An 18,612-nucleotide genomic window follows, 5' to 3' on the forward strand; every position below is an offset into this window, starting at 1 on the left:
AATGTAGAATGGTAAAGACTCCGTCAAGGGCCAACTCACCATCTCCAGAGCCATCAACAGGAGCACAGGAATCGGCAACTGAACAATCTGAGAACCGAGGTTCAGTCTGAGCACTGCTGTGCCAGTGACACAGAGAGAGAAAACAGTGAGACCAGACACAAACCTTCATGCAGGAGGAACTTGCGATCAGTAGGGGACACGCATGACTAACAGTTGCGCTGGGCATTTAAATCACCCAGTTGCATTAAAGACAGAGGACAGTGGCAAAAGTGTCTGCCTGACCAATACAAGTTCCTGAATTTGGTTTCCAGTAAAAAAGAAAAAAGAAAAAAAAATAGAATAGAGTGCAATGAAATGGAACGTAATGGAATGCAATAGACTAGACTAGACTAGACTAGAATGGAATGGAATTCAAAGGACAGAGCCCTTCCCAAGAGCACATTTTAAAAAATGTTTTAAGGTTGATGTTTAACATTTATACAATAATGCTATGAGGTAATGGAAACAGCAAAGAAATGAACAATTAAAATAAATATCACATAAAATCCTAACAAAAAATCTCAAAATGATTGATTTGTTGGCTACTTAAAACCCCCCAAAAGTCAAGAAATCCAGTAAAATAAAGTGCTGCATAACAGCTACAGCTTTCACTTATCAAAACTCAGAATTTTGCATTTTGTATCCTTTTCTCAGTAAAGAAAATAGTTAATTTCATATGGTACATCACATTCATAAATGACAAGGTAGAAAAATACATTATATACTTACAATGATGGATGTAAATATATTCTCTTATATGTTTCTCAGCAGAAAGTTGATTTGATTAGGGTGTGCACAAAACATAGAAATACTACTATAATACAGAATCCACAACCTGCACATCAGATATAGAAAAATATAGAAGAAGCAACATTCCCTTACCCCACACTGAAATTTTACATAAGACTCTCATTAAAAGATCTTAAAACTCCTCATTTAATAAGAAAGAAGTTCAGTACAAATGATGACACTGAGAACAGGAACATTCAGAGATTTCCATGTTCTTGCTTTTATTAATGTTGATGTAAAATTTGTCCACTGATTTTCAAAAGTTTATTTTGAACCAACATTACTTTAATCAGTCACATGTTTATTATTTTATACATTTATTTTCTTTGTGACAAAATACCATTGTTCAACAATTTAAATGTTTAGTTATATGAAGGCACAGATGAAACTGAGTCAAATATTTTCACTATCACCGTAGGTGTTTGAATGTCTCAAATGTACTCAAGAAAACATGATAGAAAACACAATGGCAAAAAATATATTGTAAATAAATCAAAACAGCTCTATGCATAACAGAAAAGACAACGTAGTCATACATGAAACCAAAGCTAGCTGAGTACAAAATGATGACTGACTATGGCATAGCAAATGAGATGACAATGGTTCTAGGGTAGACAAAGAATCATGAGGCTACCATGGAGGTTTCTACAGAGCTTCCTGCTGACCATGGCTGATCTTGGCTATGAGGCTGTGAAACTGTGGGTAATGGGACAAACTGATGGGATGAAGCTCACTGTCCTGTGAGATTTTTCCCGTCTGGCACTGAACAGTTGATGATGATTTCCTCAAGCGTTTTGATGTAGGCTTTGCACACAAAGTGTTTCACTGATTCGTTGGAAGCTCCAATTCAAATGCAGTTGAGTGTTTACACACACAGTGATGTTACTCTTTTCATTAATTTAAAATAGGCAACAAAAATGTGTGTGGAAGAAGGGGCAGTTACTAAAGTCACCATATGCACTGCACAGTTATCTGGTATGAAATGAAGGAGTCTGATTAAATTTGGGTTATTGAAAGCAGTAATTTCCACAGAGAAGTAAAGTAAACAGATTTAGTTTGTGAAAACTTTTAATAGGTACACTATTATCTCCAACTAAGAAAACATCCACTTCATCACCTTTCTCCAAATAGAATAAAGCTCCCATTATATCTGTGATATTCATTATGATATTCTGATCTTACAGAATTTATATCTCAAGTTCTTTAGACTAACACTAAAGTTTGTAACAAATCAAAGTTCTAATTCATGATGTTTAAAAAGAGAATATTTTCAAACTAGTATTACATTAGAAAAGTATTCTATAAATAATTTAGGGTCTTTTGAAATTAATACAATGAAGTGTTCATTTCATTTAATCATTCAATAATTAATTAACATGATCAAAATTTCTCATTTGCACCAGATTATGCAAGTTGATTGTGGATTCAAATTCTCCATGTTAACCAACATTTAGAAACTGCTTATAAGTCTATAAGTTCATAATTCTAATTTTATGTAGTGCACAAGTTTCTCAGGTGCTGTCTGAGGAACCCAGTGTAAGTATCTGAGAGGACACAGCTCTGGCCAGAAGGCCTGGATTCACCTCCTGTCTACACATTTTGTTCTGTAGCACTCTTGGGTTGTCCCCAAACCAGCATTTCATAATTGCCTGCTGATGGATAAAGGAAACATTAAAATAATTGCTGTGTTGCAGAGATTTGTCAAAAATCAAAACAAGTTCATCTATAAGGTAGTAGAGTGAGATGTAACTGGTGATTTTGTCTGTTGCAATCAACAGAACAGGTTTTATCTAAAGAGTCATCCCCTGTGACCACACATCCTCCTCCATCCTGTGAATGGCTTCCCACCTCAGGATTGTTACTTAAACTGAACCATAGACTGATGAGCAGTAAAGACAGTCACACATGGTGTCCTGGGAAGCAGTGGAGGGCGAGGGCAGAGGTCAAGCACAGGAAAGGAGCAGACACGTGTGTGCCACTTACAGACCATTCACAGGGAGCTCACACCTGAGCACAGAGGACCTGCAGGTGAGCAGGCTGCAGAGCTTTAGGCTTCTGACAAAGACCTGGACTCTTACTCCTTCTCCCACCACCAAATCTTGACACCACAGGAAAATATCTGTCAGAGTGGGTCATGAGCAGAGGTGTGGGTTGCTCCACAAGACAGATAGGGAGACTCCCTCAGCTCTTGGATGATTCCCAAAAGAAACTCACTAGGTATTTCCCATCATGCCACAGCACATATGCGAGCTGGTTCCTACACAAAAGGGCCAAGCCTTCAGATCCTTTGCTAGTCCTGATCATTGTGCTCTGAACTGGATATGACAGTGACTATGTAACTATTATTCTTTCTCTTCTGTAAGGATATATCAAAGGCTTCTGAAAATCTGAAAGTTTTCTAAATGAAGGCCAGATGTGTCCTCTTGGTTTTGGTCCAGAAATTATGTGCATCTTAATACTGAGTTTCCTGTACTCAAAGCTCTTGGATGTGGAGAGTTCTGTTAGTCTTGCTGATGAGGAATTCATTAAGTGGACCTCACCTCTCCTTTCCTGATGAATATCATTGTCAGGTTTGGTTGAACCCTGAAGATGTTAAATGTGAAATAGAAACATGGTGCATAAAAGATGAAAACAAGAGGAAGTCACTGCAGGTGGTGCTAATTTTCCTAGGATGTCTAGAAGAAGAAGAGAAATGTGGGCCACCAAACAGGAGTGCTGATACACATGTGTATTGCTGGCAAATGGGATTCTGAAGAGATCGAATTACAACACCAAGACTAACTAAGGTGAACTTCAATATTAGAGCCGTTTTCACAAAGTTGTTTTGTGAAACAGAACTCTCCACATCCACATGCCAATATATGTTTTGAGCCAGCCATCATGTCACAAGTCTCTAATGGTGGCCTCAGGAAGATGAGGGGAGAGAATGCCATACATTTGAGCATAGCCTTGGCTACCTAGAGAATTCAAGGTCAGCCTCAGCCTCAGTACCTGGACTACAACGTGGTGTTCCTGGGGAAAACAAATGAACCAAAATTGAGAATGAAAGATACAGTATGATTATCAAGCACAGATTTCAGGTGAACTTCTGGGGATGTTGTTATTGTCCGCAAGATGTCCGTAATAATAATTGTTTCTCAGTGGATAGTCAGCTAGAGATAGGCATTTTGTATTTAAGAATCATCTCCAGAGAACAAGAGGAGTTGCTGAACATAGAAGGGCAGTTCTCACTCAGTAATTGCACAAGGTTATGGGATGAAAACCCTTTCACCCAGACATCTTCTTTCCCCAATGATCCAAAACATTCTAAAGAATATGCACAGGACCCACATCCTTATTTCCATATCCTGCTGGATCCGGTCAGGCGGGACTTGGATCACAGGGTTTCATAGAGGAGGTAGCAAATAAACCTCTGCTGACAACAACAATGATGGTGAAGCAAGGGCATGGATGACACCAAAAAGAGATCAGGGAGACAAAGGGGGCCCATGCTCATGTTCTTCTTGCAGCGGCAACGATGCAAACTTGATGGGAAAAGACTCAGGCTGGGGGTAAAGTAGAGGGTAGAGGCTGTGGGATGCTGATCAGGGACAGGAAGTTGGGGTGTCCATTGCCCTGCTTCCACTATTCCTGTGAAACCACTTATCACAGAATCTAACCCAACTAGAACTCAGGATGAGAGGTTGCTCTCAGCACCACAAAAGACTAGAAGTGTCCTGACCTCATTTTCCCCTTCACATAAGAACTGGGCACCCCGCATGCAAATTCACACTCCAGCTCTAGGTTAAAATTCACTCATGGGTTGTGAGAGCTCACAGCTCCATCCCCAGACAGGGCTGAAGTCTCTCAGAAAGTCAGGGGTGCGGTATATAAGATGAGACTGCTGGGTCTTCTCCTGTGCCTGGTGACATGTCCTCATGGTGAGTATCCTCAGTGTGGGAACTGGGTCCATGGGAAGGTTTGGAAAGCAAGTGAATGACCGGAATGTTTTCTTTTCTTTAGGTGTCCTTTCCCAGGTGCAGCTGTAGGAGTACGGGCTTGGACTGGTGATGCCCTCGCAGACTCTGTCTCTCACTTGTACGGTCTCTGGCTCTTCCATCACTAGTGGTTACTATTGGAGCTGGATCCGTCAGATCCCTGGAAAGAGCCTGGAGTGGATGGGGTACATATATCCTAGTAGTAGCACTAGCTACAGCCCGTCCCTCCAGAGCCGCATCTCCATCTCCATAGACACAGGCAAGAACCAGTTCTCCCTGCAGCTGAACTCTATCATCGCAGAGGACACAGCCACTTATTACTGTGCAACAGACACAGTGATTTCTTTCAATAGTGAGCCAAGACATAAACTGCCTGGCACAGAAACTCAGGACCTGCAGGGATCATGCTACACACACTGCTGCAGGCAACCTGCTTCTCACCCCAAGGGTGAAGCCTGGAGGGTTTTCTCTCCACATGATTAGCATCTCCATCACTAGCCCAGACACAGAGATCCCAGGAACGTTTTATGTCTCTGATCCTCAAGTGTTATGTTTTCAAGAATTAGGGTTTTGTTTACCAAATATTTCCTTATGGATTATGCAATAAATTTTCAATGAAATCATTATTCAAATGATTGCACAATCTCAATCTCATTAGTTTTTAGATGTAGAAACATATAAGCATGAATATTATTTCTGTGTTCATAACAAGTCTTACCTCCACCCTCAAATGCACCTGGAGGTCGCCTTATCCTGAAGGTAACATCCTAGTTCTTCTTCATACAAAGCCCTTTTTCTGAATTGCTTGACATCATTCTCTTTGTTGATCTGAGTGTTCACCTGTTATTGAAATTGTTCATTTCCTTGACCTTGACGATATAGGGCAATTCCTTAGATAGTGTGGATGGATTTCTCTGTGCAGGGTCCTATGTAGGCATCTCATTGGTTGAAACTGTCACACTGTCACACATCTTGCAGTCAAATGGCACTGCCTGAGCAAGGGTTTCTGTGCCCCTCAGTGTTAATAGTGGAGTCTCACTAACCATGATGCAATTTCTGAAACACTGTGTCTGTTCATGTTTTAAAGAGTATTTGCTTTACTTACATTTCCCTTGATATTATGTGGACATCTACAAATCCTTCTTTCAGCATGATTGGGGCACTGTTGACCAATTCTTGCCCATTGGATACTGGACATGGAAACAGTAAGAGGAATGTCTATGATCCATGAAGGAAGAAGATGTACATAGCACACTCATGCCAGAGTGAAGGCCAATGTGCCCCATATGGGAACTAGAAGGTCAGGTCTCTGTGTCTTCTCTGAGTCTCTGAGAACAAGGCTGGGTCACGTTTGACCTGGACTCCCACTCCTTGTGAACTGACTGAGATCCTGGGAGTCACAGGGATTGTGGCCATGGGAAGATGCTGTTGGTGGCATTCCCTTAGAGAATCAGAAGGAGTAATATTCAAGTCCACTCCCCAGTGTTTTGTTTCCTCAAGTCATCTGACAAAACTAGTTAATACTAAATGCACAATACAGGTCATTTCTAATGATACAATTACTGATAACAGCAATTGAATAGGATGCAATATTAACTCAAAGGAAAGGATAAACTTCAGAAATTTCACTCAATGCTCTAGTTATCCATGACATAAGATTTACCAGTGTGAACACTGAGGTTGTGTGAAGGTACCATGTGATGAAGAGAGTGTTGGGGACTGAGAGAAAGCAGGTGCTTCTCAGCAGGAAAATAAGATTGGTCCCAGTTGTATTTAGTGTCTGTCTCTCCCACCACAGGCCCAGGGTGCAGGGACTGAGGGCAAGGCACGACCAGAGAGGGTCAATATGCGAGTCCTGCATGCTGCAGTTCATGCCCATAGACAGACGCTTGTAACAGCTGCATCCTTCAAGACCTGTGGATGGGGTCACCATAACCTTGTCAACCTGTGAATTAATGTCATGGTGACATGAAATCCATGAGGATTAAACAATCTTTAACTATTATCTTGGTCTAGTTAATTTTTGGTTTTTGTTACCACTTCTTACTTTCTTGCATCAGCTCTTTCCGTTGGGAGTGTCCATCTTATGTCTAGCCCACCATTGTGTTTTGGAAGCACTTAACTTGTTTAATTTTATATATATGTACTTCACAGTCACACCCCTATTCTCATGCCTAATGGAATTTCTATCAGACTTTTAAATTAGCACTTAACATATTTAAAACTTTGGGGCCATTTCAAGGGAGTAAAATGAGTTTAGTGTGTGATTTAAATAGGATAAACGACAGGAAGGAAAACTGTGATTTGAGGCCAAGAACCCCTCAGCATTTCTACACTGAAACTCCCCTGTCCCAGGGAAGAGTCATGCACAGATGAACTTTTGGGAAATTCACCTTGAAGGACCTGTGTTCCTATGTGAGTCTATTTTTCTGGAGACAGGAGCTGATCACTTTATTTGACTTTCTGCAGTGGAGGGACACAGTGTGCGTCTCTTCTGTCACCTGAGTGAGCAGAGAGTAGACAAGATGTGGAGGCACACAGGTACCCATGGCAGACACCAAGTCTGTTGACTGTTCCTGAAATGTGGAAAATTAAGAAATAAGAGGAAACCCTGTACATGGTGATGTACATTGCTCCTTGTGGGAATATTTGTGGCAGCAGCAGCAGACATATACGCATGTCAGTTTGCACTATGCTATATTTATACTCAAATGCTTCAACACACACAGGGTTTAGAAGTCCTTGAATTTCTTAAAACTTAATCTTCATATCCCATGACATTGGCTGACCTTGACCTCAGGCAGATGAGTCTTAGTATTGTTTATGGAGGCCTGGTTTTCCAGATTATTGATTTTTATTTGTCTTGAAACTTTGTTCGCTTTATGTGCTTTACATTTTACTTTAAAATTCCTTTGCTTTAAATATTGAATCTATTTTTTATTGTTGTTATTTTTTGTTGTTAGAACTGATCATCTTTTTATGGTACATCTATATTTCCCAAATGACAAACAGCTTTCTTGATAATAAGACACTTACAATATTTAAATAAACAGTAACAGACACTGAATAATTAAATTGAAGGATATTATGTCTCATTTCTGTTTGGTTTTTCTTTACAGGAAATGAAAAGTACTTGAAATCAATAGACACATAGCCTGCCACTGAGCTTTATCTCTCACTCCATTTTTACACATTAGAAAATTAATCAGCATAAGTATCCAGCAATGCTGACTCACATAGTCATATGCAGATATTTCAAAAACTTTCTGTGTCAAATATGACCAAGCTGCTAGGATGTGTGGAATAAAAAATTAATGCAAAGTGACATGAGGGTGCTCATCAGCTGCCTGGTGATGAGAAACAGGAGGGAAGCAGGGGAGATAGGGACTGCAGTGGAGCCTCAAGACACACTGAAGATGACACATGTGTTCACTACTATGATGGTGGGTGTGTGGTTGTGCAAGCATCCATGTGTGTTCACACGTGTCAGGTGCACACTTTGTATATAGGCAGTTTATGTGTTACATCAACTACAGACAAACAATATCTCAACATAAGCACCAGGGCTTTGGCTCAGTGGCACAGCCCCTGCCTGGCAAATGTGATGACATTAATTGGATTCCTGGTAACAGAAAAACATTATTCCTTATAGAAATAGAGTGAGATTAAAGGCAGGAGACAAAGAAAGAGTCAGTAAAAGTCATTCACATGGTCTCTAGTTATATTTTCTCTCAGCATACAGCAGAATGCAGCAAAGGGATGCATGTTCTCACTACAGGAAGAAAGGAACAGAATCATCACCAGGGGTGTATCCTTTGACCAGGACCTGTAAGAAGAAGAAGCCTTTGGGGCTGGGGATTTAGCTCAGCAGCACAAGCGCCTGCCTTGCAAGTGCACAGTCGTGAGTTCCATCCCTGGTACCTATTAAAAAATTTTTAAAAAAGAAGAAGCCTTTGACAATTTTGGGGAGTGCAGACCCAGACAGTGGGGGAAATATTTATGGCACACCAACTCTCCTATAGGAAACAGTTTCCTACAACTACACAAAGAAAACCTATTTATTAGAAAAATGCACGTTATGTGCTTTCAAAGAAAACCTATTTATTAGAAAAATGCACGTTATGTGTACATGATAAATAAAAGTGCACAAAGACATAGATACCACCATATCATATCAAGATGCGATTTCACATTCTCTTCAATCAAATCACTGATACCAAACTTCCCCAGCACACACAAATATGATGTGGGCACTGCTCTCTCTCAATTGTTCATTTGCAAATCTAAGTATATAACAGGAGGCCATGCAATTAGGGCTGCCACCTGCTGATGCCAACCAGCCCATCCCTGAACCTGGGGCTCTATATTAACACTCAGGGAGGATGGGCAGCTGTTCCCACCCGGTGACCAAGAGTGAGCACAGATGGCTTACCATGGCACTTGGTCTGAGGGAGGTTTGCTTTTTGCAATTTGGAAAGGTAAATTGCTTAGAACAAAAGATACTGAGCTAGTTGGTAGACAAGAGTGGGATAAACAGGGGACCTCTGCAAGTCTCCTGAGTACAATATCTCTGTTTTCAGGTGTCCAGGTTGAGGTGCAGCTGGTAGAATTCAGGAGAGCCCTGAGGCAACCTTGGGGGGCTCTAACCCTCTCGTGTGACCTTGGAATTCCCCTCTAGCACCTCTTTCATGAGCTGGATCTGCCAACCTCCAGGGCAGGGGCTGGAGTGGCTCTCACTCATCTATCACGATATTAGTAAAATAAACTACGCAAACTCTGTGATGGGCCGATTCCCCATCTCCAGAGACAACGGCCGGGACACGCTGTATCTGCAGATGAGCAGGCTGAGAACCGCAGCCAAGGTCCTGTACCAGGACACCCCAGGAAAAAACCTCCGTGCAAGGGCGCCCACGTCCAGCAGGGGGAGCGATGATCCATGGAGAACTAGACAAGGCCAAGGAGCAAGTGCAGAGGAGGAAGCAGAGGGTGGTTTAGGGCTTCCTGAGGGCCCTGCAGTTTCCCTTCTGCATTAAATCAGCACCTAATCTGACTGAGCGATGCATTAGCTGCAGTGAAGTATCCAAGTCCAAATTAGCATCATATGTTCCATTTAATTGCATAGGAATTTCACTTAGTGTGTAGATGCGACTTGTACCAATCTGAAGTTAATTTGCAAATTTTGTGAAGTTGGATTTCTTTTGAATATCTAATCATCAGCACCACTTAAAAATATGCATGTATGTAGCATCCAGTGATAATGAATTGTCTCATGCATCAATAAATGGTTTAGATTGGAAATTAACATTTCATCTTCCTTTCTGTTTTGAGAGCATGTAGCTCCCTCTTACCTGAGAGCAGCACAGGAGATCAATGAGGTGGGCTCAGTCCCAGCTGCACATGGAAGATGATTTTAAACCCTAAGGGACTCCAGAAATTGCCTTATCTCTCTCTGTTTTGCAGGATGTGCCATTAGAGAAGGTTTGTTTGGACAAATGTGTAGAAGAAGAGGCACAGCCCATACTCTCCACTTGCACTGTCACAGTGCCCCACCTTGGCTACTGAGAGGATAAGAAAAGTTACTTTTGGACAAACTCAGTTCTTTCCAAAATTACCACAGCACCTGCTTATGCTCAGTGCAACCTTAGGGAAGGAGATGTGAGCTGAGCCATTTGTAGTTGTTGATTTGAAACTCAAGGGTGTGAGAAGGAAGAATGAGAACCAAACATTACCTCAGGAGTTTTGGACACAGGATAGAGAGGGAACAGGATCATCTGATCCATGCCATGTGCCCATCTAATTTGTGCTTGATTATTGGAGGCTGTGAGGACACACTGGGAGAAGAAAACAGTTTCTGATGATAACTTGAATTAATCTCTTAATGTCGTCCTGCAGAGCTGCTCTAAAGCAAACCTTTTCAATTGAGGAGTCTGAACTTTTGAGGACAGAATCTTTTCCAGTTCTCACACTCCCTTTTGGCCATTTTTTCACCACAATTTCCCCTTTATTTTAATGAATCAATCAGATTGGGAAAGCATGAAGTGTAGAGTAGAGGGGTTGATGTAGGAAAGGGTGTGATGACTTCCACATGGAAGATCTTTTGGAACAGACACAAGTAACAATTGGGGCTGCAAAAAAGAGCTGAACAAAGATTATCCTGATTCCTATAAGAGGCCAAATGTCAATGCTGAGACTGGGAACCAATGTTTAGCATGTGGCCAGTAGGATGTATGACTGGGAGGAAACACTGTGATGCTGTGAAGACTCCATTTGAAGACTTTGATGCTTTTCCAAAAAACCCGGCCTGGAGCTGAGCAATGTCTCCATCCAGATTTTTATGAAAGACGCCCTGAAGGGGACCTCACAACTCCTCCCAGGTCTCTGAAAGATTAAAAGTATAGGAATAATGTACAATAAACCCAACACAGCATCACTGTTAGGTTGATCCTGTGTCCACTTGTGTTAGTGTCTTTCGTCAAGCCTGTTGACAACTGCCTCAAAGATGAGACGAGATGAGATGAGTTTGTAAAATTTCGTTATCCATATGAGTTGGAGACAGTAATCCTAAGGCAACATTTTGGAAATAGCCAGTTATAGTTTGGGTAGGAGAGAGGGAGTTGACATGACCACAGAATCCATAAAAGCAGTTAATGATGAAAATAATTGTTAAGTAATTTAAACATGTGCTAATATAATACAGTTTTAAAAAGTAATAATGTAACTCTATCTAAGAATTGATGGTGTATTTCACAGTGCTGACGGAACTTTACATATTTCTCCCAATAACACTTCAATGTCATCTTTCCCTAAGTGTTTACTTTAATTCACAACATCCAATGGAGCCCTTCATCCACCCCTGCAAACCCAACTGCCCTCTCTCTGCACACTTTTATCAGGCTATGCTACTCTGGGCTGGGCACAGCCTAGCTGAGCCTCAGCCCAGGCTAATGCTGGTTCTGCGCCAAGGATGCCTGCTCTGCATCCTGCCTCACCCCAGCCTCAGTGTCACAGTGGGGATCAGAGAGCAGCAGGGATCTCACTTGGACAAACTTGCAACACTAGATTTAGAATGTGTGCTCTCTTATCTCTTATTGGAATTAAACACAACTTCCTTTTAAGAGAATTGATCTCATGAGACAGAGAAAGTATATGAGAAATTCAAAGCTGACTCCTCATAGTAAATTATCTCAATATGCAAATTATCATTCAAGTTCTAGGTTCAAATAGCCCCTCTTGGCGTTGGGAGCTCATAGAACACTACCAAGACCTGGCTGGAAAAAAATAGTGGTCTGGTGTAGAAAAAGAGGCTGGCAGGGCTTTTCCTTTGTCTGGTGTCAGCTTCCTGAGGTGAATACCAGTGAGGTCCAATAGACCCAGGTGCTTGTAGTCAAATCAGGCAAGCTACACATATGAATGACACTTTCTTTGTGTGTGATGTCCCAGGTGTAGCTACAGGAGTGTGGACCTGGCCTGGTGAAGACTCACAGCTCTGTCTCTTACCTGCTCAGTCTCTGGATTCCAGTGCTTACCAGTGGCCCTTTATCAGCCAGACTTCAGGGAAGAGGTGTAAGTGGGATTGGAGAAACAGGATATGATGGTGTCAGAATGTCCAATCCTTCTCTCACTGGCTGCATCATAATCTACAGAAACAGAGCTTAGAAGCACTTTGCCTTCAAATGACCATGGAAAGAGGGCCATACTTTACTCTGTGAGACACACAAAGGGCCCGTACACAAAATATACTGAAGAGATACTTGGTACTAGCAGGAGGTGCCCAGGACACATGGAGCACACAAATCACTGTAGAGCAGTTGAGAAAAATTGAAGGGTTGTCTGTCCACTTGATTGTCTTCTCTCCCAAAACACTTGTGCATGCATTTTCCAGGGAAGTTTTCTGACTAATCTGAAAATGTTGTGTGTTCATGGAACTAGATTTGTTATTCTTTTGTAAACATCTAGTTTACGACAAGATTCACTTAGTAATTTTTTTTTAACCAAATCGTTTTGTACAACCCACGTGACTACACAGGGTAGCTCGCTGTTTGGTCTAAAAATACTTGATGATTAGCCATGCCTCTGTTTGGTGCACATCTGCCATCCACCATCAGGCACATCTCCACGTCATCCATTCCTGGTACATGTAAAGCCCTTTCACTCAGAATGTTTGAGGAACACTCTCTACGTGGATGTGCTTTGTCCACACACTGCTGGAGGAACTTTATCTTCCTCTGAGGACTTGATCAGATCACACAGCACCCTGAATGAAGAGGTTCACTTGTAACTCAGGAGCACCTTCCTTGCCCTCCTCTAGCTCATTTTTCTTCCTGGATTCCTCCCTCCCTGCCTGAATCCTGCTCTTCCTGAGCCTGCCTTTCCCCAGAGATACTGTGCACCCTGGCCCATATTCTCCTGGCCATGTTGCTGTGTGAATTTGATCAACATGGGCTAGAAATTATGCAGACACTGGCTCCAACAGCACTTGCATTGGGGAGGACTACTGTAATCTTCAGCTTGCTCACAGTATGAAGAAATTTAAATCAATCATGTATGTCCAAACATGTCCATGTATGTCCATGTTTATAATGAGGCCGAAATAATCAGACAAAGCCTTTCCAGAACCATGATGCTTATGAAGCAGATCTTCCTGAATTCTCGGGCTCAGAAGCAACATGTAGTTCCAGATGCAGCTTTCAGTGGAGCATAGATTGATCCCCTGCTAGAGTTTGGGAGGCCAGGACTGTAGAGGGAGCCGGTGGAGTACTTTCTCCATGGTGCAGGGTGCACCTCCCAACTCTGACACAAGCTCATACTAGTTGGCAATGGCTACACTTGTGCTTGGGACTAAGTCCTCTGAGTAGTTTGCCAAATAGCAGCAGCAGCAGCAGCAGCAGCAGCAGCAGCAGCAGCAGCACCAATAGCAGCAATAGCAGCAGCAGCAGCAGCAGCAATAGCAGCAATAGCAGCAGCAGCAGCAGCAGCAGCAGCAGCAGCAGCAGCAGCAGCAACAGCAGCATCTTGTCAGTACAATTTCAGAAAGGCAGACAAGGCTTTGTGTGTTTTACGGTGTTGTTGTCCAAAAGGGAGCATGTCTTGGAGAGCTGTAGGGGTCAGGGCCCACTGAGTGTGTGGAGGTTCAAATCCTTCCCATCTTTTCTACTTTCCTTGTGCACGTTTTACTTCAGGGAGCATGTTATGTCTTCTAGGTGTTAGTTCCATGGTTTCTATGACTTAACACATCTAAATCCTGGGGAACAGGAAATTGGAATAATTTAATGTGGTTCACGGGTCTCTCAGATTCAGACCAGTGTATCTGGTGTATAACACTCAGAGGATGCAGCTCTGCCCAGAGAGCCTGGATTCACCTCCTGTCTCCAGGTTTTATCTGCAGGGGTCTGGCTTGTCCAAAAATTCCCTTTTCATTGGTTCAAGTTGTGGTCAGGTAGATAAATCTTGGCCCTCTTGCTTTGTGTCAGCCTGGTGTCTTCAGATTTCTTATTAGTACTTATCTTGTGACTTCATTCATTATATGTGATATAAAATGCATTTTTAAAATTCATTTGTTTTAAACACTTAATCCATTTTAATGGTTGTATTTTTTTCTTGTGAAAATTTTGCAAGACCATCTGCAGCTTTCTTTTTACTAATCAGAGCTTGCAACGTTTCAGTAACCATTAACAAAACCATTGGAAGAATTAAATTGAAGTGTTTTCTGCCTTGTTCCTGTTGGATGGTTCAGTTTCTGTTTATTTTTGCCTCACTGGGAATGAAAAGGCCTCACAATTAGGCAAATAGCCCATTCCTGACTCTCTTTTCATGTATTGGGAAATTAATCAGCAGAAATATCTAAAAATTCTGGCTCACATAATGACATGCAAATGTATCAAATATGATTGCAGTGATAGGGTGTGTGCTTTTTAAATGTTGAAATAGGAAAGTTTATGTAAAGCAACCTAAAGGTGAAAAGAGCAGGAGGGATTAGTAGAAGGGGAATTGCAGAGAAGCCATAGGACACAGAGGATGACATCTCTGTCCCCTGCTTGATTGGTGAAGGTGGCCACACGTGTTCACACTTCTCAAATGTGCACTTTGTATATGAGCAGTTTTGTGTTACATGAGTCTCAGATAAACACTACCTCAGTATAAGGGCCTGGACCAGAGCTCAGTCACACAGCATCTGTTGGCAAGCGCAATGCCCTGAATTAGACCTTCAGGACCAGAAAAAAACACAATTTAGAAACAGATTGAATTAATGACAGGTAAAAATGAGAGGTTCTGATTTCTCTCAGAAAACAGCAGAATGCAGCAAAGTCACCCATTTTTTTGTAGTTAGGGCTTGTACAGAGAACAATTAGAATCAGGACATGGAGTTTATAATATTACTTTTATAATGGTCACTGGAGGTTAACACAAGAAAATGCAGGAAATCTATCCGCAACACCAAAGACATAGAATATTTAGTCAAGGGCTTAAACCCCGCAGCAATGTCCCATATGAATCCAGATAAAAGTCCAGAACTCATGACAATGCCTCCTATGAGTCCAGCTGGAGGTCCAGAGCCCATAAGATGGACTCATGCCAGTATCTTTTACGGATCTGTGTTGAGAAGGCCCAAAGGTCAGCAGTGAAAGCCAGAATGTCCATGCCAGTGGAGTGAAGGAGTTGTGCTGGTGGGATGAATGTTCTATGCTGAAGCCGAGAAGTCACACTCACAACAAAGACCAGGGCTGTACTGAAAGGCACCACAGCCATCCTCAGTGACACGGAGGCCCCGAACTCCTCTGATGACAAGCACAGTCGGGTACCTGCCAGGAAGCTAGCGTGATGAGTTTATCCTGGAGACCAAGAGCACACGTCTTTCCATCTGGAACCAGGGAGCAATGCTTGATGTGAAGACCAAAGCTTCTCCAGGAGAACCAAGGGCTCAAACAGCAATTTGTGGGAGAACCTACAATGCCTCAACACAATAACGCAATAATGCCTTAATGTCTCAACCCTCAACACCTCCCTTCTTCTCCATTTATTTTTCCTGGCAACTTTCCTCAGATGGAGCACCTTTGCACAAGGCTATGCTGATGTAATCCAGCTGGCATTAAGTTGACCACCAGTTCTTAATCCATAACAGCCATATTCTCACCACAGAAAGAGGGGAAGAGTATCATCACCAGGTGTGTGCTCTGTCCAGGAGCTGGAATGCGAAGAAGTTATTTGAAAACTTAGGGAAGTATAGGCCCCAAACCTGGGGGGGGGGGCATTTATAGCACATCAGCTCCCTTATAGACAAGGAAAGAATTTGTTACAATTATATAAATGTTTGCTTGAAAAGCAGACCAATCTATTACAAAACTATATGTCATACATACATGAAAAATAAAAGTAAGCAACTAGATAGGTAAATACCACTATATTGTGTCATAATCAGATTTCTTATTTTCTTGAAACAGATCATTAGTAATAAAATTCCCAGCACACTCACATCAGATGTCGGCACAACTCTCTGTGAGCTATCCATTTGCACAACTGGCTTTAGAGCAGGAGGCCACAAAAATAGGGCCTCCGTATCCTGATGAAAACCAGCTCACCTCCACCCTGAGCCTCCGGATTAGAATGCAGCCTTGGATGCCCAGCTGTTGCTCATTAGTGATCAGTGCTGAACATAGGCAGCTCAACATGGAGCTTGGGCTGTGCTGGGTTTTTCTGTTTGCAATTTTGAGAGGTACATTATTCAGTACAAATGATACTGAGTGTGTGAGTGCACATGAGTGTGATAAACAGTGGACACATGTGACACTTTCCTAAGTAAGATATCTCAGTGTCTGCAGGTGTCCTGGGTGAGGAGCATCTGGTAGAGTCCTGGGTAGGCTTAGTGCCACATGGGAGGGGTCCCTCACTGGCCTTGGGATTCACCTTCAGTACCTATGGCATGCAGTGGATCCACCAGGCTCAGGGAAAAGGGCTGAAGTGGATCTCAGTGATCTGGTATGACTGTAGTAAAATGTACTACACAGACTCCGTGAAGGGCTGATTCACAATCTCCAATGGCAAGAACATGCTGCATCTGCAGATGAGCAGCCTGAGACCCAAAGAGACAGCTTTGTATTACTGTGCAACAGACACTGTGAGGGGACATCAATGAAAGCCCAGGGAAAAAACCTCACTCTGAGGGTGGTTGTGCCAGCAGGTGTCGCTGTGGTCCAGGGAGAACCAGGCTGGGCCCCAGGAGCAGGTGCAGAGAAGGATGCAAGGGATGAGGGATTCCTGGGGTCCTCTGGGGTTTCCCGATTGCATTAAATCATAGCACCTGAGCCTACCCTGCAGTGCATGAATGGCAATGAAGTACCCAAGTCCATGTAAACATCATCTGTTCCATGCAGTTGCATAGGAATTTTATTTAATGGGTTATCATGACTTGTGCCATTGTCAAAATAACTTGGAAACTTTGTGAGTTAGGTTTTTTGAACATCTATTCACTATCCACATTTAAAAATGAACCTACTAAACTAATCTGAATGATGAGGCATTGCCTCATGGATAATAAATGTTTCAGATTAGGAAATTAAAACTTCCACATCTCTCTCCATTCTGTCTGAGACCATGCAGATTTCTTCTCCTTGGAGCAACATAGGAGATCAGCTAGGCAGCCTCAGCCCTGGCACCCCATTCAACAAACTTCACACCCTAAGAGACTACAGAAATTATCTTGTCTCTAATTTGAAGTCTGTACCCTGGGAGAATTTTTTGTGTGCAGCTGTGTTGAGGAAGAGGCACGAGAGTAGCTGCCACTGCCAACCCTCTCTCCACCACACCTTCATGATGTTCAGCCTTTGTTGCTTACAGGACAAGAAACATTATGTGGAGTCCTGACTCACTCCAGTCTAGAAATCCCGCAGCAGTAACATATGCTCAGTCCAGCCTTAGGGGATGAGATGTGATCTGAGCCATTTGTATTTGTTGATTTGGAACTCAAGGCTGTGGGATGAAAGAATGAGAAGCAAACATTTCCTCAGGAGTTTTGGGCACAGGATAGCGAGGGAGGGGGTCATGTGTTACAGGACATAGGTCCTCATACTCACTCAAGCTGAGTGGAGGCTGTGTGGATACCTTGGACCAAAGAAATATTTTCTGAACATAACTAGCTCACATCTGCTGACTGTTGTCTGAAAGATCTGCTCTAACTTAAGCACATTCATTCCAGGAGCGTTGAGCTTCTGTGGAGGGAGTTGAGTCCATTCTTCTTTGTGCACTAATTGTAATCATGCTTTTGGCTAGGGTTTACCTTTAGCACCCCCTGTTTCCTTTCATAGTTTAGAATTGGCAGATCTGGGGAAAGTACAGGGGAGAGGGTTTTGAGCTTGATGCAGGAAAGGCATCACAGGTTCTGCAGAGAGGAGCCTTTGGATCTGCACACAAAGAACTCTTAGGACTGCAAATGTTATTCTAATACATGTAAAAATTCAAATATAAATGCTGAGACCAGGATTAGGCAGAAGGCAGTCTCATCAAGATAATGGGATGTAAAGCTGGGAGCCTCCATTTGAGGATTCTGAGGTTGGATCTGAAGCCAATCCTGGAGATTAGCAATATTTACATCCAGATTTTGTGTTGTCATCAAATCAGTTCATAATTTAGTTTTTCTAGTGCACCATTGTAAAATAGTTCACAACCACTAAATTTCCTTGTAGAAAGAATGTTTTCATTAGGCTTTTCTTCCATTCTCACTAGCCTAAATCAGAGAATCAAAGTTAACTACCTTAAAAACAAGTGATATCTGAGTGGCATAGAGACAAATTCCTTGCCTTAATTTAAAGAAGAG

The 18,612-nt window shown here is 42.3% G+C and overlaps 1 pseudogene; it reads left to right on the plus strand.

The window, feature by feature from the left end:
- Positions 1 to 4,702: 4,702 nt before the first annotated feature.
- LOC106026998 (immunoglobulin heavy variable 4-59-like) lies at positions 4,703 to 9,838 on the plus strand (annotated as a pseudogene).
- The last annotated feature ends 8,774 nt before the right edge of the window (positions 9,839 to 18,612 follow it).

Source organism: Cavia porcellus, unplaced genomic scaffold (genome assembly GCF_034190915.1).
Source record: "Cavia porcellus strain 051 isolate PalLab524CR breed Dunkin Hartley unplaced genomic scaffold, mCavPor4.1 scaffold_8, whole genome shotgun sequence".
Lineage (NCBI taxonomy): Eukaryota > Metazoa > Chordata > Mammalia > Rodentia > Caviidae > Cavia > Cavia porcellus.